General features: G+C 43.0%; 1 long non-coding RNA gene across 1 annotated transcript in view; it reads left to right on the plus strand.

The window, feature by feature from the left end:
• LOC138844677 (uncharacterized) overlaps nt 1–18,718 on the plus strand; it is a 294,022-nt gene that overhangs the window by 235,008 nt on the left and 40,296 nt on the right. Inside the window, exon 3 of the long non-coding RNA XR_011380902.1 lies at nt 579–684. This is a non-coding gene — a long non-coding RNA (uncharacterized lncRNA). The remainder of the gene's footprint in view (nt 1–578; nt 685–18,718) is intronic.

The following is an 18,718-nucleotide window of genomic DNA, read 5'->3' on the forward strand; positions in this document are numbered from 1 at the left end:
TCCCACGTTGCTGAGGGTACCATTTTAGTTTAGAGATTCTTATACATCTGTGTGCATTACAATGTTTTTGCAGGAAAATCCTTAGCATGAAATGACCTGGGAAACAGTGGTAAGGAAACTCTTTTGCTTTTAGCTGGTACTGGGGAGACAAGTGACCCTTCCAGTATAGAGAAACAATAAAGAAACATCATCAAGTAAAAAAGAAACATCATCAATTCACATATGATTTGGCATCACCTTAGGTCAACATCTCACTGGTGGCCTGGAGTGGCTTAGTTGGAGCTAAGTGTTCTCCTGTAGTATTTACTTGCTAGTGGTTCTTCAGTGATTTTTGGAGATGCGAGGGGTATGGTTCATAGCTGAAGAATGAAGTTTACATGCATAGCATGTTCCCATCAAATGAATGGAAGGGTTGCACGGCTAAGCTTAAGTCTGGTGTAATTTACAATTCCCTGCAAGTTTTCTGTAGCTCTGTTAGTGCTCCCATTTATCCGTAACATGTCTGGATGTGAAAGCAGACTTTTTTTTTTTTTTTTTTTTTTTTTTTAAAAAGTGGTTTCTTCATTTCCATTTGCCAGGTGCTCAGATATTTGAACTTCAGAGATGAAATTCTTCTGAACAACACTAATTGCATCCAGTGTAAACATGGTCACTCGGAGAAAGTGCTGAACATTTGGTGTTAGGGTGAGTGGATATGTTTTTGTGGATCTCTGGTCTGGACCAGGACACAGAAGATCCAGTTGTCTAGCCCTGAAACACTTCTGAATTCACATTCTCTTCAGCCCTTGGTTTTTCTTTTAGCATTCTAGAATTCACGATTTATTTATGTGCTTATTAATTAGATGAACCTGTTCCTATTAATGCTTCACCCATATAATGTTCTTGGATTGTCAAATGAGTACCTCAAAATTTATATTTTAACCCAAGCCCATTCCCTGCAATGCACTTAAGCTTCTATCAGATAAATCATCCTGCTTGGGTTATGATGTAAACTCTCTATTGGAGATAGCTTAAAAATGAGATTAATAATTTGCCTCCACATAGTTATGCTTCTCATTAAAAACTAAGTATCTAAGTTTAAACATCTAAATATCATCATTAAATAATCACAGTATTTATATATTGGAGAAGTTGAAAGCATCTTTTAAAGATAAAAACACATAAGACTTTTAAAAATTACGTTTCTATCATAATCATACGTTGACATGATTATATAATAATTTACCCTTCTTCCTTCCATTTTTAATGTTTCAAGCTATAAAGACACCAAATTAAAAACACTTTTCTATCTCTTTCTTAGTAGAATTGTTCAGTAACCTTCTCAGATTCCCATGGAAAATCTCAGGATTTACATATTAACAGTTCAAATCAGTTCTTAGATTGCTCATGTTTTTCATAGCTTTCTCTTCCGTAATCAGAATCAATTAAATTAAGTTAAAACTTAAAATGTCATAGCTATATTACTCTTGCTTTTCCATATTTGCAATTGCCTTTTTTTTTAAGATTTACTTATTTATTTGAATGTCAGAGTTACACAGAGAAGGAGAGGCAGAGAGAGAGAGAGAGAGAGAGAGAGTTCTTCTATCCACTGGTTGCTCCCTAATTGGCTGCAACAGCCATAGCTGTGCTGATCCAAAGCCAGGAGCCAGGAGCTTCTTCCGGGTCTCCCACATGGGTGCAGGGGCCCAAGCACTTGGGCCATCTTCTACTGCTTCCCCAAGCCACAGCAGAGAACTGGATTGGAAGTGGAGCAGCCGGGACACAAATCAGCGCCCCTATGAGATGCCGGCACTGCAGGCGGCAGCACTACGTGGTATGACACAGTGCTGGCCCCTGTCTTTTTCTTCTGTTCAAAGAATGTTTTTCCTGCCTCATTGCCTCTCACTATTTAACTTTTTGTTCAGTTTTGGTGATTTTTCTCCTTCACTTTAAAATTCAACCTTGGTGATTTTTTGTTGTTGTTGTTCTTGTTCTCTGCTTTGAATGATTGCCTATAAAACACCTCTAAGTGGAGTCTTAACATTTAGGCCATCTAGTAAATTGCATTTTCTCTGCTTTAAACTCTTCTGAGTTGATTCAACAAAAATAGCAACTGAAATTTTGAAAAAATGTTTATAGATCCGGAGCCTTAATTGTAACTTCCGCCATCAGGATTCTGAATTCTCAGGGCCATCTCTACTCTCTCAGGATCCACTCACCTCTCAGTAGGCCCTATTTTCCAAAACTGCTGTATTGGAAATTATTTCTCCAAATTTAAACTTTGAGGGACACATTTAAATCATAGCATAGGCAAGGTAGACTTTCTGAAAATCCTGACAGGAAGACAGATCAGGGCTCACACCATGCACCAAGAGCCACCCATCTAAACAAGCATATACCTACCTGTGTTCTCTGAAATTCCTTCCTGCCAATGCCATCCCTCCCAGTGCATTTCCCTTTGTTGTCCTCTGATGCTATCCCCTCTGTCCGTTTTCTTCTCTGTCTGAATCCATCTGTTAACTTCTGTTTCTCTTTCCTGAATTGCACAGGACAATCATGGCGAGAGCAAGACTTCTTGGTCCTTGCTCCTTGGCTGGCCACAAAGCCCCACCCTGCCTTCTTCAGAATAAATAGCTCTACAAGTAATAAGGGCGTGTAGTTGTGCAAGATGTGTTGCTAGTATAATTTGTTTCTCTATAGATATATAGCTTTTGTAATTATAATTCTAATGGGTTTGCTAAATTATCTCCTGCTGATGTTACATAATTAATAAGCCACTGTTTTGTTGTTGAATATTTTGGTGATTTTTAATGGTTTTGTTATGTTTATTTGTTTTGTTTTTATTCCACCACAACAAACACTTTTGTTCACTTGGACTTTACGTCTCCCTATATTATTCCTTTAAAATTAATTCTCAGAAGAGAGATTACTAGGTCAAAGTTATGAATATCTTTATGTTGCATTATTTTCCAAATAGGTTGTGTAAGTGAGCAGAATTCTCTGCTGTAAGTTAAAAAGCTACACCAACACTTTGTCAAGAGTTTTTCTGCTTTCTTACCTTATAAAAGGATGAGAATTTTTAGCTCATATGCCAGGGCACTTCAAAAAGCTTGTGGAAATGAAATTTAAAAATAAGTTTATTTTGGTGTGAAAAGCTTTTGAAATCTATGCACAGTTTTTCATCATAAGTGTTTTCCATGAACTTTTTGAAGGTACCCCATATACATAGATTTCAAAAATTTTGGCACTGAAATAAACAGATCTTTTACTTTGATTTTCTATGAAGTTTTCAGCTGCCCTCATAATTCTTTTCTATTTGTGCTCTTTCTAACGTGAATGATTTGCCCACACACTTTGTAGACTGTGGTAAATATTTTCTGTGGGTTTTTATTTATTTATTTAGATTTAGATTTAAAATCGACTAGCACACACTGTTTTATGTTTATTTCTTCCATGAACATAGCATAGAGTTTGGAATCTGGTATTGAAATTTGGTGTTACTTTTTTTTTAAATGTGTAATCATCTTTATCTTTTTTAAAAAAAGATTTATTTATTTATTTGAGAGATAGACTTACAGACAGAAGGAGAGACAGAGAGAGGTCTTCCATCTGCTGGTTCACTCCCCAAATAGCTGCAAGGGCCAGAGCGGGGCTGATCCAAAGCCATCTTCCTTGTCTCCCATGTGGGTGCAGGGCCCCAAGCACTTGGACCTTCTTCTGCTGGTTTCCCAGGCCACGGCAGAGAGCTGGATCTGAAGAGGAGCAACCAGGACACAAAGCAGCACCCAGATGGAATGCTGGCACCACAGGTGGAGGCTTAGCCCACTATGCCATAGCGCCTGCCCCTGGTGTTAATTTAAAATTTTTTTTAAATTATGCATATAGGGGGTACTTTGTGATAACATTGTGTTCAACATGTGGAGGTCAAGTTAGGTTATTTGGCATTTCTATCTCTTCAAACATTAAAAAATCTTGTGATTAACAATAATTATACATTTTTCTGGGGCATGTATATAATGGGTCCTGATCAAATCAGGTATTCAACCTTTCTCTCCTCTTGTCCTTCTTTTATGATTGTGCCATCAAACTTCTCTCTTCTGTTTGCTCAGGAAATGTATAATAGGTTGTGAACTGTGTTTCGTTTTTCCAAATTCTCAACAATACTGCTATGTCGAAGGCATGGTTTGGTGAAGGGAAGAGTTGAAAACAGTCTGATTTCTGAGAGCAAGGACCCTAGCCAAGAGGAGTGTGGGGAAGAGCATGCAACCTGATGCTGAAAGGAAGGGAGTCAGGCCTTTGCTTCACAGTGTGGTCTTTGGTTGAATTTTCAATCAGGCATATGACCTTGCATTAACACCTTGATGTGGGAGTGTCTAATTTGCAAGGTAGTTCAGGATAGTAATGCAGAGACTTTTTTTTTTTAAATTTCAGTATGAATATTTTAGTGAAATTTTGTAAGGAAGAAAATTTTATTTAAACCAGTTAATTTTAAAGAAGGGAATTTGAGTGCCTTTTTCCTTTTATCAACATCCAAACCAAAAAGTGCTAATTAAAATTAAAATAAATTTTCATTGAAAATAAAAGCAATGCACAGTGAGTTTTCTATTTTATTTCCCTAATGAGAACTTAGAAAACAAGGTAGGTCCAATTCTGTTCTCCAATCCCTAAGAGCCCAGATGGCAAATGTGGGCCTTGTTCCCAAAGTTTGGGCATGGAATTTCTCTTTTGGACCCAATAGTAAGTCAGCCCCATTAGTCTATGTTTAGTGCCAAGAGCAAAGGGGTCACATTGACCAGAGGTGGTGGTTGTCCCCAGTCAAGCTGTTCTGCATGGTTCTCCTTCCTCAGCCCCTTTGTTCTGATGATAGCTGGAAAAAGCTGTTCTGCTTGGTTTTACTAAAGCATTTCTTTGAAAGTGAAAAACGCCGGCAGATAACTGAAGAGAGCTAGGCTTTATGTGAGAGTTGAGATATTTTATACAGCTGTAGCCTGTAGCTTCCTTTCTATCCACAAAACCACAGAACATAACCAGTAAGCTAAACAACAGGGCTATTCTGTTAGGGTTGACTTCTCAGTGAAGATGTGTTCTTATATTATGACAGAATTCGCCTTTGGAAGAATTAAGTCAGTTCTACCACTAGAGAACTACACTACGCTAACAAGGGTTGCTGTCTTGTTTGTAGATACAGCTCACTGTGTGGTGCGTGAGAAGGAGAAATAAAGGGAGGATACAAGAGTATCAGAAGCCCACCTCTCCAGTTCTGCAGCCCTACCCAGGCTATTGAGTCCCAGGAAGCGTTCTTCCATCCCCCTAAAGCTAAACCTCCTCTGCCCTCTTTGGTCCTGCCTCTCCTGGGTTTTCTCTATTGACTAACTTGTGGGTTTATTTTATTTTATATTTTTGTCATCTCATATACTTTATCTTTCTTTTAAAAACATAGTGGGGTATAGAGGGCAACAATCAATATCAAAACATAAAGAGAGAGAGAAAATCTGATTTATTGAGTACATGTTATGGGACAAACAATTTACGTCTGTTTTCTTATTTCATCATCCCTCCGAATTATGAGCCTTCACACCATTGCTGAGAAATACCATTTCTAATTTATTTTGCACATCAAAAACCTGAAACTCCAGGAGTTTAAGCAATTTGGACAAGGTTACACGGCTAATATTCTCCACTACTGATATTTATAGTCAATTCTGTTTCATCCCAGAGCCTGTGCTCTGTATAAGTTAGCCTTGCCAAGCGGCAAATCTGCTGCGTCATATAAAGAGAAATCAAAAATCTTTCGAGTCTGCTTGCCCTTCCAGCTTCTGTCTGCCGAGTTTTTATATCTTATGACAATTTCTGATTGTCAACATTGTTAGTAATATTTTAATTACTAAATTCAATAGTTCTCTTCTTAATTTTTTCTTTTTTAAAATTTAGGTTTTTGGGAGGAAAGGAGAGGAGTGAGAGACAGAGTGAGCTGCCATCCACTGGTTTAATCTCCCAGTATCCACCTTGGGCTGGGCAAGAGAAGGGGCCAGGAGCCAGGAAATCTAGATTTTTCGTATGGGCAGCAGGAACCCAACTACTTGAATAGGCATTACTATTACCCATTGGGTCTTTGGCAAGAAGCTAAATTAGGAGACAGCACTAGGAATCCAACCAGGTGCTCTGACATGGGACACAGGCAAATTAACCCATAGACTCACTCACTTTCTTTAATTTCTTTCATACTAGCCATTGTACCTGTACCCTATTTCCTAAAATATTTCTTGTCCCTGATGAGTATGCCACCCAAGTGGACCTACGTATACATCATGGAAAAATCTCTTGACTTTGTCTCCCCAGAAATCTTTGCAGTCCAATTCCCTCTACTTAAACACATGGCTGTGCACCTAACTCTAGCTTTAATGGCCTCCTACTTGACTGCAGTGAAGCTCCTCCTTAGTCATCTTGCATTCACTGTTTGCCCAATCCTGGTTTATTTACACTTGGCTAGGGTTATCATTGTAATATACAAATATTCTTCCATATAAAACTCACCAGTGCCTTCCCTTTGCTCATCCCCAGCATGACTTTTTCATTCAACTGTGATTTGATTTTCCCTTTTTGCTTTAGCCTCACATCCATCCTGCTTCCCTTTGCTTCCAGAGTTGAACTTTGCTCAAGTTCATGTACAAGTCCATTCTCTGCCCTGGCCCTAGAGTATGTGGAGTCGCTCTGTATTTCCCCTCTTTTTAGCCTCATTAACTCCCATTCCACCTTCATATAGTAGTTATCACTTTCTTAGGGCAATCTCCCCTGGACTTGCTGACCAAAGATTAATCATTCCAATTAAGCACATTCCTATCCTTCAAAATCTTTATCTCATCTTCAATTTTGTGCATATTTGCCAAATTATTTGCTTAATGCCTATCTCACCTGCAAAACTGTAAGTTCCGTGAGACTAGACACATGTCTAATTCATCTCACTTTTGTATACCTAGCACTCATACCAGTGACTGTCACATTGAATGAACTCAAATCTTTTGTTAAATGAATGAATGAAGAGATGAATGAGCCAACCTGTCAATGGACATAAAATTTGGCATCTTCATTGTTAAGTCTTTATTCTTCGACATTTTGTTACCTTCTTTTCTTCTTCACACCCCAAATGTAGGAATTCTCAAGGTCCTTTATCATCAGTTTTCTCTTTCTAATTAATCCCTTAGAAATATGATCTTCCCCACAGCCTTAATCACTACACCTGTACAGGTAAGAACATGAACTCCTCCACAGCTTCCTACATCTAGTTATTAGTTCTATCAGTACCTTCCTAATGCCCCTTACATTCTTTTCATTCTTCTCTGCTATCATGCTTAAGGGCACTATGTAGGGGGGTGGGGCTGAGAATAAAAAGAAAATTCAAAAAATGAAAATTTAGGAGGAAGATGTGTTTAGCTTAGCCATTAAGATGCTGGCTGAGTTGATATGCCTGGGTTCTATTCCCTGCCCCTCATTTTTATTATTATTATTTATTTATTTAAAAGGCAAAGTTATAGTGAGGCAGAGGCAGAGAGACAAAGAGAGGTCTTCCATCCACTGGTTCACTCCCCAAATGGTTGCAACAGCTGGAGCTGAGCTGATCCAAAGCCAGGAGCCAGGAGCTTCTTCCAGGTCTCCCATGCCAGTGCAGGGGCCTAAGACTTGGGTCATCTTCTACTGCTTTCCCAGGCCATAGCAGAGAGCTAGATCAGAAATGGAGCAGCTGGGATTTGAACCTATGCCCATATGGGATGACAGCAAGGCAGGCAGCAGCTTTACCTGCTATACTACAGTGCCACCCACCACCACACAAACTGCTTCTGATACTAACTTATTAACGCAAATCCTGGCAGGCAGCAGGTATGACTCAACTGTGACCCTGACAATCACATGGGAAGCCTGGACTGAGTTTGTGGCTGCTTTGTTCCACCTGACCCAGTCCAAACAATTGTAGACATTTGGGGGTGAGTCAGTAGATGAGATATATTCTCTCTCTCTCTCTCTCTCTCTCTCTCTCTCTCTCTGTGTGTGTCTGTGTTTCTGTGTGTGTATGTATTAAACAACTAATGTTTAAAAATTAGGATCACTAATAAGCAAATAACAAAATTGTGTGAGATGACTCAAGGAACCCAAACACTGTTAAGAGCAATGGGGATGTTTGTACTACTTAGGCATCCCTTTAGGAGCTTCTGTATGCTTCCTGTTAAAGCAAGCACTGGTCCTTGAGTGCAATTCCAAGAGGGAAGGCAGGAGAGCACAAGAATATGTACATCAATTGTGTGTGAAGAAGCAGAAATAGCCCAGCTATTAAGGGCAGTTCACTCCAGGGGTCAGTCGCAAAGCAGCCCCACATAGAACTGTGTGTTTAAAATGTAATCATGAAAACAGGCTCCCACCTGTTCTGGAGTTCTGTTTCAGTAGCTCATTCTTTATCATTTCAAAGATGTGGAATTATCCACCTAAATTTTCTTCACATAAATGCTGCTTGATGAATAAAAGTACAGTGCAGATTATACCCCTTAATGGTACGGCTAATCTTCTGTAATAATGGTGGCTGATGATTACTGTTTACGTTATTCAAGGTAAAAATGGATGTGTGTGTGTGTACATGTGATTTTGATTTGGCAAGGGGTGGGGGAGAGATGAGGCATCAGAGTCAGAATGTGAGATTGGAGAAACGGATTAGCACTGATTATTTCTGATTATTTCAATCCTCTACATGAGGTAAATGCATTAGAAAACCATGTGATTTTCATATTTTAATATTTGATTTCTGAGTCACTGCATTCTAAGTAAAGGAAAAGTGCAGCAGATGTTATTTTATGTTCTGTTTGTGGAGACAAGAATACAGGAATTGTTGGTATGAAATCAAAGTGCTACATTCTGGTTTCTCTAAGGTGGTGACTTTTCAGGTAGTAGAAGCAGAAGTACCATCTTCAGACATCTACATCCATCACTTTCTGTTTCCAAAACTTAACCCTGCCCACTCCACCCCTCACCTGCTTTGGTTTCTGTTATCTAGGCTGGTAATTATAAAATCATGGGTAGCTGAAACCTAAACAAGAGCTTCATCACGTGTAGACCAAGTGTCCTTGCTGTGTTGTCTGCTGACATTGCAGCATCCCCTGGGAGGCAGGGGCAAGAAGGATTTCTTCTCTCTGAGAAGTCCACTGTGGCTTCCATATGTACTGAATGATCCTTTCTCTTATTGCAGGGGTTATTTTAAAGATTTATTTATTTGGAAAACATAATGATAGAAAGAGGGCAAGACAGATGGAGAGCTCTTCAATCCAGGAGTGCACCCTCCAAATGGCCACGACAGCCAGGTATGGCCCAGGCTAAAGCCAGGAGCCATGAGCCCCATTCTGGTCTCCCACATGGATGGCAGGGGTCCAAGTGATGTGGGTAGAACAGCAGTGAAGAGATGAGCCTGATTCTTTGTCTCACATGAAAGAAGACTTATCACGTGGACAAGGTAGTAAAAGAAAAGCACGATTTAGTCAAGTTGGAAAAACCTCCTGGCAAAGCGGCAAGGAGTGGGATTCCAAGGGAGGAAGAAGTAAAGGACTGGTGGTAGTGGGGTTTTTAAGGATGATCTGGGGAAGAAATTGTCAATCAGTACAAAGTGGGGACAGACCCATCTAAAGACTTGATTTATACTGTAATTTTTTACCCTGTCTGGCTTGCTCTTGTAAAACAAAAAGAGCCATCAGAAGGGTGAGATACCTAATTTACTTTACAATAAACTGGAAGCTCAGAAGGGTAGAATTGCCACTCCCTTGCCATTCTCATGGTAAAATTGGAGATTCCTAAGGAAGAAGGGCAGGCACTTTTGATCTTGCTAAGGATAATGTTTTGGGGGGAAGAAAACATTTTGTACCCTCAATTTCCATCAGTACCACCCTGACTGCTGTGGGGAGCAACTGGGAGCAACTCAGACTAGACTAAGTTACTGGAATTAAGACTTATTCTATGCATCTGCTCTCCCACAATATGGCGCTGGGAGAGGAGGAAACAGCTTCTACACAGCTGCCTCCAGTTCAACCAACAAGCTGCAGGACCTGCTCCTGATTGGAGGAGAGCAGCGTACTCCGTGTGTGGGTAGCAGAGTTGGGATTGGTGGAAGAGGACTACAAAGGAGGAGAGAGACAACATGCACCAGGAACATCTGAGGGAACACCTGTGCAGCCCCGAGAGAGCCGGCCGGCGGTGTGCTGCTTCCCCCGCGGAAGTGGGGAAAGTGGCTAGGGGGAACCGCCCTTCCACGGAGGTGGAAGGGTCGGTAGCCAACCCGGGAAGAACCAGCAGCAAACCCGGGGAGGGCGGAGCAGACAAAAGAACAACGCAGGGTCCTGTGTCGTTCCTCCATGAAGACGGGGAGCGACAACTGCCTATTAACCTGTCTGACTCCTCACACAAACACTTAAGCCATCATCTACTACTTTCCAGTTGCATTAGCAGGAAGCTGGATTGGAAGTGGAGTAGGGTGGACTCCAGTGGGCACTCAGACATGGGATGCAAGGTCACAAGTGTACCAAAATAACCAGCCACACTGACATTCATTTTAAAGTGAAATATTTTCTCTGTTATAAAAACTAGGGTGAATATGTTACAGGTGAAACACCGGCAGAGAAAATATTACCTTGGTTCTTTTCTCACATGGAAGAAGAATTTCCAGGTGGACAAGTCAGAGAGAAAAGGAGGACATATTTAAAATCAAGATTTATTTAAGTCAGAGACCTCCTGGTGTATTGGTCAGCAGGGGGACTTCAGGAGAGGCAGAATGTGAAGGGGCTATTGGTACTGGAGTTTTTAAACACAATTTTTGACAAGGAAACAACTTGATAATCAGCTTGATATTCAGTTACAAGGCAAGGACAAAACCCATTGAACGACTGTAATCTTATTTGCCCTAACTGGCTCATGATAAGACAAAAAGCTATCCTGGAAGGGTGTACTAGGTAACTAGTTTTCACAGTAAATTGTTGGTAGCTTTGGGATCCCGCAAGGAGAGAAGGCCCACACTTCTGGGAATGGAGAGTCCCTACCCGCACTTCCAGGAACAAAAAGTCCTTGTCAAAGTCACCTCGGATGCCTAAAGGTCAACCAGTGAGGATCAGACCCGCCTCAACCTTTAACCCCCATGCCCTGTATCTACAAAAGGAGCCCTCCCAACCTCTGACTCCTGACTCCCCCCTTCAAGGTGTCCAGCGCATAACAAATCTTCTCAGGCAGATGAATCAATTAATTCACAGGCTTTTATTGGGGTTCCGCTCCCAGGAGAGGTTCCCGGTCCCAACAGAGCAACAGAGCGGGGGGCGGGGAAGTCGCGCGTCAGAGATTGGGAGAGCTCCTTTTATAGATTCAGGGCATGGGGGTTAAAGGTTGAGGCGGGTCTGATCTCACTGGTTGACCTTTAGGCACTGGCAGGGACCTTGACAAGGACTTTTCTTCCCTGCAAGTACAGGTAGGAACTTTCCATTCCTGGAAGTATAGGCCTTCCTTCCATGCGGATCCCAAAGCTATCATCCTGACCTTTTGATGATAGGAAAGGGGGCGACGATGAGTCTCTCTGGCCACTTCCTGCTGACTGGGGACGTCATCTACAGGGGCCCGCTGGGGGTATCTTGGGGCTCCATAGGGACGGGCACGTATGGATGGAGAAACATCTGGTTGACTGCCTGGTTGTTGAAGGCCTTGGTTCATTCCATTATCACCTGCTGTAAACACTTAAACAGACACTGTTATATACAAGTCAGGGTGAGAATAGCAACCAATGATCTTAAGAGTGGCATTAACCGGCCGGCGCCTCGGCTCACTAGGCTAATCCTCCGCCTTGCGGCGCCAGCACACCGGGTTCTAGTCCCGGTCAGGGCACCGGATTCTGTCCCAGTTGCCCCTCTTCCAGGCCAGCTCTCTGCTGTGGCCAGGGAGTGCAGTGGAGGATGGCCCAAGTACTTGGGCCCTGCACCCCATGGGAGACCAGGAGAAGCACCTGGCTCCTGCCATCGGATCAGCGCAGTGCGCCGGCCACAGCGTGGCGGCCATTGGAGGGTGAACCAATGGCAAAGGAAGACCTTTCTATCTGTCTCTCTCTCTCTCTCACTGTCCACTCTGCCTGTCAAAAAAAAAAAAAAAGTGGCATTAACCAGGTAATGAAAGGATTTCATAGAGGAGAGGAAATGAGGGGTCCCTGGACCCTTGTGAGGATTGTTTGATGGATATGGTTTAAATCTGATCCCAGCCAAGACCAGAAGAAAGGCCACTCAACCTTTGCAGGTAGAGGGGTTTGTCTGTAGAGAAATTCTGAATAATCATACAAATTAGGTGGAGGAGAGGACCATCAATACACACAGGTTGGGAGTAGAGTCAACTAAATTTTCTGATTGAGAGGCAAATAGAACCTGACAGAAGGGGCTTGATAATAATCTGGTGGGCTTTAGGCCTTGTAAGTTAAGAGGCCCAGACCTATCTCTTCACATAGGGTACATCCTAAGGGAGGTGTGAACCTCCTTGGGGAAGTCACCCTGTTGACTTCCATTACCTACCTGGCCTGAGAGGAGAGCTGGCTAGGTAAAGGCAGGTGGCATCTCTAACAGGAAATTTACAGTTCTGCCTGCAATGTTACTGACCCTACTTGGCTGTCCCCTCAGCTGTGGTGGTCACTTTGGAAGCTGGGCTGAATGAGGGGCTTTTCAGCTTAGAACCAATAAGATCTGTGGCTCTGATCTGAAGTCCTTCAACTCCAGGGCAGGTTCACTTCCAGAGATCTTGGCTGGCAGAGCTGCCAGGGCCCATCACAAGCTGATTTCTGCTGAAGCCCAGGCTTACCACATTGAAAACCACTGCAGTGGACTGGCCTGTTGGGTCTACATGAGGACAGATCACTGTACAGAACAACTATTAATAGGTCTGCCACCTATCTTTACATTTCTGATGCCTAGCTTTCTATTCCTCCTGGTTTTTGTTAAAGCAGACCAGAGGATGCAAGTCAAGGTGGTGCTCAAGTCCCAGATCACTTACTGACAATAGCAATATCAAATGAAAATTTAGAAAGCAGTTTCAATCATTAGATAACAAATATAGCAGTTTCAATACTAGCTTTTTAAACTCTTTAACTGTTTTTTAATTTACCAATTGATTCTAATTACTTTCTGCTCTTAGTAACCTCAGCTAACCATACTTTCTCTCAGTTGGTAGCTGTAATACATTATTGGCTTCATCTGTTTACAGAGCCGTCCCAAAGTACTGAACACAATAGATGTAGCTGGAAAAAGTCCATCAGAATCTATAGGAGGACAGCTAACCACAGAACCAATAACGCTTTAGTTTTATGAGCAGCAAATCTGATATATAAAACTGTGGATGACAAAAGACTTTAAGTTGCCTCGTTTAAAATTATAAACTTATTACAAACTTAACAAGAGGCACGTGCTTACTTCACATAGCATTTTTGAAAGCACCTGTAGGATTTTACAGAGCATGTAACTCTTTAGGCCTCTGTGGCTTTCTCATTAAGATCCAAGATTTCTTTCGTAAACTTCTGTGACTTCCACACACCCTCTTCAACATTCCATCATTTCCATTCCAGTCTAGAGTAAACTAGCCATCAGGATGAAGTCAATCTTACAAACCTTGACCTTTCTTTATTCAAAATAACTCTTTCCTTTTAACCTTCCTTACCAAATGCACATTTCTATACTTGTGATGTTTCCATCTGCCAATTTTCTTGCTTTATATTTTGAAATAACCTGTTAAAAATCTCAAAATTAAGACATTTTTAAATAAGGTTGCATTTTTTGTAAGAACACCTTAGGCCCATGATGTCATATTCAGTTGGCCACGTGGGGCTTAGGCACTTGACCTAAACCCCAGCAGACCGGAGGGGTGGGGTAAAGAAGGGAAAAAGAGTGTAAGAGACAAGAGAGGAGAGGAGCTAGTGAGGAGAGAAGAGAGAGATGAGAGAGCGAGCAGGAGAGAAGAGAGAAGAGAAAGGAGACCAGAGGAGGAGGCCAGAGAGCCACGTGTTCGGGAACAGGTTCTTTTAAAACTTTGCTGGAGGGCAGCCAGGGAAGCCGGAGCATCCCATTAGGATGAGGGTGGAGCTTGACACCAGTGGTTGGGCCACGTGGCTACCTGGCTTCCAGCAATGGCGGTGGGGAGAGGCAGGACATGGGGTGGGGCAGGGCGGAAGAATGAGCATATGGGGGCGGAAGTTCCTGGCTAGCTGTGGGGTCCCCAGGAACTCAGGAGGGTCTGAAAAGGTAGAGGGTGGAGAGTTTGGCAGTAACACAGAAGAGGCGTCCTGAAGAGGTGGGGGCCCAATCTTGGCCAGCAAGACCTGAGCTGTGGAGCAGGCAGAGAGGAAAGTAGGGGAGAAGGGAGAAGGGATGGGAGTGGTGGTTTCAGAAAGCCTGGACATATGGGACCTGTGACCATTTTCTCTCCCTGCGGCAGAAATTCTTAAGGTAATTAAGCCATGCCTGGGTGGAGTAGAAGATTAGGCATTTATGCCATAGGTCCTGGGCCAGTCCCAGTTTCTTCAAGTTCTTTAGGAGGCAGGCCAGAGGGCATTTTGGGTCCCACCCTCAGGATTGGCCAGATCCCATGGTCTCCCTGGAAGCCCGGATCCCTGTCCCGGACTTCAGCAGATGGATTAGAGGTCAGTCCTCTATGGGGCCAAGCCAGTGGTGGGATGTCTCCACAGCCTCTGGGAGGCTAAACAGCGGAGAACAGAGCGCACGTGTGCACAATTTGGAGGTCTCTGTCCTGACGGAGAGATACCTGGAGATCGCAGAGACTGGGTCAACCCAGAGGAGGGGGAGGGAGAGCAAGGGAGGAGTTACCTACAGTTGGTCGAATGTGGTCCGTAGTCAGCCTGAGGCACCAGACAGGTTCAAGGAGCGAGGGGGCCTCGAACCCAGAAAGGGGAGGCACATACCCTCAGCTCCCGGGTTTCGGCACCATCTGCAAGGTGTCCAGCGCGTAACAATCTTCCCAGGCAGACGAAGCAATCAATTCACAGGCTTTTATTGGGGTTCCGCTCCCGGGCGAGGTTCCCCGGTCCCAACAGAGCAACAGAGCGGGGGCCAGGGAAGTCGCGCGTCAGAGATTGGGAGAGCTCCTTTTATAGATTCAGGGCATGGGGGTTAAAGGTTGAGGCGGGTCTGATCCTCATTGGTTGACCTTTAGGCACCCGCGGGGACCTTGACAAGGACTCTTCTTCCCAAGAAGTACAGGTAGGAACTTTCCATTCCCAGAAGTATAGGCCTTCCTTCCATGGGGATCCCAAAGCTACCACCCTCTCCCCCCCACCCTGTTGGGACCGGTGAACTTTGCCCAGGAGCAGAATTTGTTGTGCCAGACATCTTGCAACTGTGAGCTCAGGAGAATGGAATCGCTACTTCCTTACTATTCTCCTGATAAGACTGGAAGCTCCCAAGGAGTAGGCAGGTATTTTTGAACTTGATAAAGATGATGTTTTGGAGATGCAAGCGTTTTGCACTCTCAATTTCCACTGGGACCAATCTATTAATTCATCTGACTTCTCACAAAAAGCCTGTATAAAAGAGATATGTTGTGTTTAATTTTTATATATTCTTTGGTTTAGAATCTCAGCAGTAGGTCTCATCTAGAATCTATTCATCTGTCTTTTACAAGCCTCAATTATTGATCAATTTTTCTTAACTTTTCAATGTCAGTCAACTGCTGAAGCTACAACGACTAGTTTTTCTGTTACTATCAGTTTTGTGTTACAAATGCTTTCCTCTAAGACATTTAAAAAGAGCATCTAATACAGGAGATTCTATATGCTTCCTGTCGGTCCCTTGTGTGACTCCCAGAGAATATCAGTGTAAGTGCACATACCCGATAAAAGTGGCAAACAAAGGAGCATGATGAAGATAGCTTCTAGTATGTGCTGCCTCTTAAGAGCCTCTCTGAAGTTTCCTGTATGTGGTGAACTTCTGTGTCTCTATGGAAATCACAGAAACACACTGTGCTGGACTATTCCCTGACAGGTCTCACAGAGCCATGCTTTTCTTTTCTTTTTTTTTTTTTAAGAATTATTTTATTTTATTTGAAAGACAGAGATACAAAGAGAGGTAGAGCCAGAGAGAGAGAGAGAGAGGTCTTCCGTTCTGCTGGTTCACTCCCCAAATGACCGCAACAGCCAGAGCTAAGCTGATCCGAAGCCAGGAGCCAGGAGCTTCTTCTGGGTCTCCCACGTGGGTGCAGGGGCCCAAGAACTTGGGCTATCTTCTACTGATATCCCAGGCCATAGCAGAGAGATGGATTGGAAGAGGAGCAGCCAGGACTAGAACTTGTGCCCATGTGGGATGCCAGCGCTGTAGGCTGGGGCTTTAACCCACTGTGCCATAGTGCCAGCCCCATGAGCCATGCTTTTCTATCCATACAGCCCACCTACGTGTATCCTTCCATGCCCCAACCTCGACCTCTCTGTATCTTTCTTGTTCTATTCATATTATTTTAATACATCGGCCTCTTCAGTCTCTGTTATGTGGGCTATCCACTGCCACCTCATCACCTATTGCAGAATTGAGTGTGTTGAATTCATACCCTCACATCCACTGATGCTAATGATTGAATCACTTGCCTGTGGTGTAGACAACCCCTAAAAGGTAGTATTAAAATACCCCAATCTTCGCCATGGCTCCTTGGCTGATCTTCCGCCTGTGGAGCCGGCACCCCAGGTTCTAGTCCCGGTTGGGGCATTGGATTCTGTCCCGGTTGCCCCTCTTCCAGTCCAGCTCTCTGCTGTGGCCCAGGAGTGCAGTGGAGGATGGCGCAAGTGCTTGGGTCCTGCACCTGCGTGGGAGACCAGGAGGAAGCACCTGGCTCCTGGCTTCGGATTGATGCAGTGCGCCGGCCGGAGCGGCCATTTTGGGGGTAAACCAACAGAAAAAGAAGACCTTTCTCTCTGTCTCTCTCTCTCTCACTGTATAACTCTGCCTGTCGAAAAAAAAAAAAATACCCAATCTGTGGCTGGTGCTGTGGCACAGAAACTTAAAGCCCCAGTCTGCATCAGCAGCAACACATATGGGCACCAGTTCAAGTCCTGCTTGCTCCTCTTCTTATCCAACTCCTTATTAATATGCCTAGAAAAGCAGCAGAGGATGGCCCAAGCTTGGGCCCCCATACCCATGTGGGAGTCCCAGAAGAAGCTTCTGGCACCTGGCTTCAGATCAGCTCAGCGCTTGCTGTTGTGGCCATTTGGGGTGTGAACCAGCAGATGGAAGATTCTCCCCCTACTCTCTCTGTCTCTACTTCTCTCAGTAACTGTTTTTCAAATAAATAAAAATAAATCTTTTTAAAATATCCCAATCTTTACCAGAAAGCAGAGAGGTACATAAAAATCTATCATATTCCTATCATATTCATAATTCATTCTTTTCTCCACATGCTCATTCTTGACTGAGAATTCAGAATAAAGAAAATTACCCAGAATCTAGGGTATAATTTGTGGCAATTATATATTGGTGTGTTCCATTTCTGGATGTTTCTGATTTGGAACTTCTTAATAGTACTGGGGCACCATGAGATCATTGTCTTTCTGATAAAAATATAGAATAAATCCTTTGTGTGCAACAAAGATGGCATACACTGTGGAGATGTCAGGAAGATATGCATTACACAAATCCAGCTATTTATCAGGTGCCACCTTGCCCTCATGGTGCTATGGTTACAAAAGCATTAAAACCAAAACTTCAGTTGGCATGAGGCCAATGGACTGTGTGCATGTGTGTGTGTGTGTGTGTGTGAAAGAAGAAGAGAGGGGGGAGCAAGCTCACTTAGAGTGAGAAAAGAAGGAATCTGAAGGGCAAAATAAGCATCATTACAAATGGCAGACATTAAATGGGATTGGGGCTGTATTTCCTTCACTTTACTAGGGGCACATGCACCTAGAAATGTATTTTGCTCAGATTCTCAATTTTCCTGTACTCACATGGCTTACACAGACCTTAAAATGGATAATGATGGATCATAATGAGGGACAGAAGGAGAATCAGACAGGGAAGCAGCTGGAGACTGGAAGTGATGGAAGGGCACCAATCCTCAAAGTGCTGAGGCATTTTAATCACTGCAGACTTGGCCTCAAGTGCTAGCACCTTCAGAGACTAATAACTGTGATCCTTAGCAAAAGAAAATTGGGCTTGTGACATCTTGAATAGGGAAAAAATGACACTTCTTGTTTTCAGGTACAAATGAGACACTTAGGCAGCCCAGAGCCAGAGAGCCCCATAGGAATTTTCTCCGGGGGGTAGGTAATAGATCCATTTACTTTAGCCCTGACTAGGTCCTAAAACGAGTCTCTTTTACTATAGAAAGAGCTCATGAGGAGAGCAAAGTCTGAATATACCATTTGGGAGAATTAAAATTGAAGTTTTTCTAGCTAAAAGTTATTTAATAAGATTTCTTCATAACCTTTTTAAATTTCAAATGTTAAAGGAAAGAAATAGAAAGGTGAGTCAGTGATATTCTGCTATCTAAAACATTCACTTTTAACCTATGACCAAAAGCCATTGAGTCAGCCATTTTTTGTTCTCTCTCTGTGAGATGGAAAATTCAGTAGTGTGCTTGCAGCCTTCTGTGCTTGCCTTTCCATAATCTTCCTCTGTCCTTGATCCGCACGCTGAGTAACTGCTGAATTAGAGGACATCTTACTTTGGTCGTTGAGGCCAGTGTACATGTGTATGCTGTGAAT

Source organism: Oryctolagus cuniculus, chromosome 12 (genome assembly GCF_964237555.1).
Source record: "Oryctolagus cuniculus chromosome 12, mOryCun1.1, whole genome shotgun sequence".
Taxonomy (NCBI): domain Eukaryota; kingdom Metazoa; phylum Chordata; class Mammalia; order Lagomorpha; family Leporidae; genus Oryctolagus; species Oryctolagus cuniculus.